The following is a 5,792-nucleotide window of genomic DNA, read 5'->3' as shown; positions in this document are numbered from 1 at the left end:
GTGTGCTGTACTTAATTGACTGCATGTCTTGATTGACAGATGTATCATCCAATCTGCTGTAAGTATTCAATTCACAAAATATATCTAATCTTTTCCATTTTGTCATTGTGTTTTCTGACTTGCCATTTCGTTTTTAGACTTGGCGCTGCATTTATAGTTTGACGTTTTGTTTTTGGATTTGTTAAATTGTTTTCATAATTGTGATTTGTTTTGCACGTCTCGGCCACTGTGGATTTCATAATTAATTAAAAACACATTAAAACTCACCCTAAGAAATCGTACCACATGGTCAGCTGCCTGAAGGGGGCTGATCTTTGCTGCCTTCTTGTGACCTTTTGGAGTTGGGGGCAGGAGATACAGCAGCAACAGTAAGGCTGAGATGTCACTATCCCACCCTGTAGAGTCTAAAATAGACCAAGAAAGAATAAAAAAAAAAGATAAGTAACTGGACTGGACAAGTACTCAAAATAAGTGTTATGAAGCATCAAAATACTAAAACACAACAGATAGCAAAGCTATTATTGTCTTTGGTCCTTGTGCCCATGATTCCTTTTTATGATATGTGTTAAATCTTACCATCACCAGGTTCACGCTGAGCATCTTTGATGAGTTCCTCAATGTGGTGACTGGAGGACAATCCTTTGCTGTCATTGATCACTCTCTGTTTGAAGTAGGTTGGCCACTTTGCCAGAAACTTTCCTGAGATCTCTTCTCCAAATAGTAGCAAAAAATCTTGTTCAATCTGTGTATAAAAATAAATAAATAAATAAAAAACAGAACAAACACTTATAAAACTTGAGGTAGAGGACACAATATTAAACAGACTACGATTTATACTTACAAAGCCAGGTGTGTCCAGGAATCTAGGGAACATGTCCAATACATCTAGAAACTTCTCTGGACTATGGACCATAGCCTGTCTGTATTGAAATGTTATCTTAATTTTTTCCCTAACAACGGTCTCATCTGAAGTGTGTTTCATAGTTGATATCGCCTCTCTGCACTCATCTCCGGTCAGCTGTTCGGTGTTTGAAAATGGTACTCTCTCTGAGAGTGGACCATTGTTGGCTTCAGTTGACTCGGGTCTGTTTTTTTCACCAACTGCAGTACTTCTCTTTACAGTTTTTAAGCACCAGGCCAGGTTTCCAGTGCCGCTAGATGCATCGTAGAAGTGCTCCTAAAAAAAAAAAAAAGAGCCCAGTAAACGAGTAAAAAAAAAAAAATGAAGGCAAATATAAAATATAAAATATAAAAAATTACATTTTTTTAAAGTTAATTATTTTTTTTAGAACTGTATAATCTGAAAAAAGCACTTACATATCCGTTTTTAGAATATGGGTCCTCCAGGTTAGGAAACAAAGTGACAATACCTAGTGCATACTTTGTCCGCACAGTTTGTGGAGGAGTTCTTCTGTTTTGAGTCATAAAGCAGGGACATTGGTAAACAAAGTGAATTGGGGACAAGACAACCTTTCAACATAAACCAGTCTAAAAGGGTACTTGAATTTTTTTTTTTAACTCAGACCATATTCATAATCCATCATTTATATTAAAATTCTTACCCAAGAGCTTCAATCATGTCGGCAACGAGCATGTTAACCAACTGTCTGTCTTTGCACTTGGATCCACATGTCTCACTTCTCAGTCACTCCGTGACAGAATACTCGGCCCCACAAGGATCCAGCGGCTTCTCGGATGGACATTGGCCAGGTATGGATACGGCAAGAATATTGTTAGCCTTTAGACAGGGCACACGATTGCTGGAAGGCTATATTCAAGAGTATTTAGCCATTGCTCATTATTCAGATCTGCTGGACTGTATACTATTAGACTTTTTTTGCGAGGGTATCAATGAACCTTTGAAGACACTATTAATCCATGAAGGTCCCCGTTCTTCTCTAAGTAATTTTATGGATTATGCTCTATTGTCTGTTGGTTCAGTGTTCACTGTGGGTATCGCGGAGGAACGCGACCCCGCACTCACTCGTGTAATGGTCCCCGCACTAGATCACGCTCACAAAATGGCGGTGACAGAGGAGCCTGATTGCAAAATGGCAGACACAACAGCGACCCGTTATGTCACAGTTGATTGTCATGAGGCAAGTCAAGTCACAGTTATTTTCTCCAATACAGAGCAGGAAAGGCTGTGCAGATCCGACTTTCTCCAAAAACATTGGAATGCTGGTTCCCATCTAGATAATATAAGAAAACCAGGCCAATTACAATGAATGCTAATTCTGTTTTATAGATGCAATGCCAAACATGGTCCAGTAAGTTACTGAAGAAAAGAAGGTACAACTGACATCTGTGATTTACGGTGGCTGAGAAGCACAAACCAAATCACAATTATGAAAACAAATGAACAAATCAAAAAACAAAATAGCTAGTCAGAAACAATTTTCATTTTTTTTTTTTTAAATGAAACGAGCATAATGAACGAGCATAATGTTTTTAGATTGTAATGTTACAATGTTATTATGAAATGTGATTTTGACCCTTTTTGCACATAATATATAGGCTTACATTGTTGCATTCACTTTATTAGTTGTCATAGCCTTTAATATATTGTTTCGTTGGACAACATTGGGCAGTATGTAAAATATATACTGTATATTAAATACCGATAAAAAAATAAAAATCCAGATACAAAAACGAAAATACCAAGATATATACCGTATATAGCAAATCGGCCAAATAATAGAGATATGAAGTTTTGCCCATATCACCCAGCCCTACCCATTAGCACTATATTTACATTATTTTATTAAAACTTCTGCCGCAGTGTGCTGTACTTAATTGACTGCATGTCTTGATTGACAGATGTATCATCCAATCTGCTGTAAGTATTCAATTCACAAAATATATCTAATCTTTTCCATTTTGTCATTGTGTTTTCTGACTTGCCATTTCGTTTTTAGACTTGGCGCTGCATTTATAGTTTGACGTTTTGTTTTTGGATTTGTTAAATTGTTTTCATAATTGTGATTTGTTTTGCACGTCTCGGCCACTGTGGATTTCAGAATGAATTAAAAACACATTAAAACTCACCCTAAGAAATCGCACCACATGGTCAGCTGCCTGAAGGGGGCTGATCTTTGCTGCCTTCTTGTGACCTTTTGGAGTTGGGGGCAGGAGATACAGCAGCAACAGTAAGGCTGAGATGTCACTATCCCACCCTGTAGAGTCTAAAATAGACCAAGAAAGAATAAAAAAAAAAGATAAGTAACTGGACTGGACAAGTACTCAAAATAAGTGTTATGAAGCATCAAAATACTAAAACACAACAGATAGCAAAGCTATTATTGTCTTTGGTCCTTGTGCCCATGATTCCTTTCTATGATACGTGTTAAATCTTACCATCACCAGGTTCACGCGGAGCATCTTTGATGAGTTCCTCAATGTGGTGACTGGAGGACAATCCTTTGCTGTCATTGATCACTCTCTGTTTGAAGCAGGTTGGCCACTTTGCCAGAAACTTTCCTGAGATCTCTTCTCCAAACAGTAGCAAAACATCTTGTTCAATCTGTAAAAAAAAACAAACAAACAGAACAAACACTTATAAAACTTGAGGTAGAGGACACAATATTAAACAGACTACGACTTATACTTACAAGGCCAGGCGTGTCCAGGAATCTAGGGAACATGTCCAATACATCTAGAGACTTCTCAGGACTATGGACCATAGCCTGTCTGTATTGAAATGTTATCTTCATTTTTTCCCTAACAACGGTCTCATCTGAAGTGTGTTTCATAGTTGATATCGCCTCTCTGCACTCATCTCCGGTCAGCTGTTCGGTGTTTGAAAATGGTACTCTCTCTGAGAGTGGACCATTGTTGGCTTCAGTTGACTCGGGTCTGTTTTTTTCACCAACTGCAGTACTTCTCTTTACAGTTTTTAAGCGCCAGGCCAGGTACCCAGTGCCGCTAGACGCATCGTAGAAGTGCTCCTAAAAAAAAAAAATTAAAAGAGCCCAGTAAACGAGTTAAAAAAAAATAAAAAAAATGAAGGCAAATCATTACATTTTTTTTTTTTTAAAGTGAATAATTTTTTAGAACTGTATAATCTGAAAAAAAGCACTTACATATCCGTTTTTAGAATATGGGTCCTCCAGGTTAGGAAACAAAGTGACAATACCTAGTGCATACTTCGTCCGCACAGTTTGTGGAGGAGTTCTTCTGTTTTGAGTCATAAAGCAGGGACATTGGTAAACAAAGGGAATTGGGGACAAGACAACCTTTCAACATAAACCAGTCTAAAAGGGTACTTGAATTTTTTTTTTTAACTCAGACCATATTCATAATCCATCATTTATATTAAAATTCTTACCCATGAGCTTCAATCATGTCGGCAACGAGCATGTTAACCAACTGTCTGCGGGTGCTGTCTGACAAAGTTTTGGTTTTATCGTATTCAAAACATTATTTTGTCTCCACCAGGTTTTGACTTCAGGACTATTTTGACCATCTGTAACATGAAGAAATACGTGTGAAATAAATGCAGACATTTACACACATATTTAAGCAGAAAAATATAAAAGGCCTTGATGTATTATTAATATAGTCACAGCTAAAGGGGCTGTGGACACAATGTGTAGTAGAGTGCGAGTAAACCCTCAGTTACAACTATATGAAAGATATGGCAATGACTCAGGACATCAACTAAATTAAGCCACAGCTCCAGTATATTAGTATTCTGTAGTATACTGACTCATTATATTAAATTAATAGGAAGTTATACAGCTTTACTGAGAAAACATTGGCTAACAAGATCGTTTTTGTAAATGAAGTCTCCCTGTACATTCTTACAATCCAAACTATTATATATGGGGCAATTTTTGCTGCGAAACTGCTTTTACAATTTATTTTTTTGATCACTACCCCGAGCAAAAATTGCTTGTTAGCATGGCAACTGCTTGGTGGGTCCACATTGAACACTTCTTGTGTTGTACTTCAAGCTCAGGAAAGAGGCTCTTTTTGTGCAATTAACTTTTTTCTTTGCTGAAATAACATACTATAATTTTAATGTCACACAAAATGTAGTTTGTGCAGAGGGTTGTACTTTCAGAACACGGCCAACAAAAAAAAAAAAGTCCGGTTTATGGCTGGTCGACTGGTGCATCTATAGATATAATAAAATATTAAGGACAGAAATAAATTGTCCTTGACAGCAAATGCTATGCAACAAGACCAGCAGCCTATAAGTGCTGTGCAGTGATATGATCAGAACCCTGGTAAAGAGGTCATAGTTGTGCTTTATCTTAAAGCATGGATAATGACTAATCAGTATACAAGGTAAGAGGTAACAATTTTTTAATAACATTTGCATAACTTACATTTTTTGCTGCTTGTTTGTCAGTAGTAGTACAGTCATCTGTCGTCCTTGCTTTCTTTCTCAGGGGATTGTCAGTAATCTGTGCTGATGCATTTGATGAACATGTTTCTGAAGACGTCAAGACATCAGATGTGTCTAGATTTTGGGGCAAAACAAATTCACATGAGGTCAAATTAAGCAGTTTACATAATCCTGCTTTAACTTCAAATAATTTATTTATGAAAAAAATGTGTCTAGAACAGTCGCTAGAACAAAACTTATAGAATTACAGTAAAACTGAACACACCATCATCCAAACAGGCTATGAGAGTGACACTGCCTTGCAGGAGGAGTTCACTGAATATGTCAGCATCAACCTCAGTCCCTGATGAATCCTTGTAAGTCACCTCTACATCAGTCGGCAGGGCAAATTTTTTTGCAGCTATGTTGGGATAAGAATGAAGTCAGAAAATGTTACGTA

At 37.2% G+C, this 5,792-nt stretch overlaps 1 long non-coding RNA gene across 1 annotated transcript; it reads right to left on the bottom strand.

Moving 5' to 3' along the window:
* Nucleotides 1-2,117: 2,117 nt before the first annotated feature.
* Nucleotides 2,118-3,373, bottom strand: LOC107704213 (uncharacterized). Its single transcript, XR_001635927.1, has 3 exons — nucleotides 3,358-3,373; nucleotides 3,049-3,185; nucleotides 2,118-2,192 (listed from the first exon to the last, which is right to left on the bottom strand). It is a non-coding gene; the product is annotated as an uncharacterized LOC107704213 (long non-coding RNA).
* Between the last annotated feature and the right edge of the window lie 2,419 nt (nucleotides 3,374-5,792).

This window comes from Sinocyclocheilus anshuiensis, unplaced genomic scaffold (genome assembly GCF_001515605.1).
Source record: "Sinocyclocheilus anshuiensis isolate Anshui unplaced genomic scaffold, SAMN03320099.WGS_v1.1 scaffold1686, whole genome shotgun sequence".
Lineage (NCBI taxonomy): Eukaryota > Metazoa > Chordata > Actinopteri > Cypriniformes > Cyprinidae > Sinocyclocheilus > Sinocyclocheilus anshuiensis.
The sequence above is the reverse complement of the archived record's forward strand: the minus strand, read 5'-3'. Positions and strand labels throughout refer to the sequence as shown.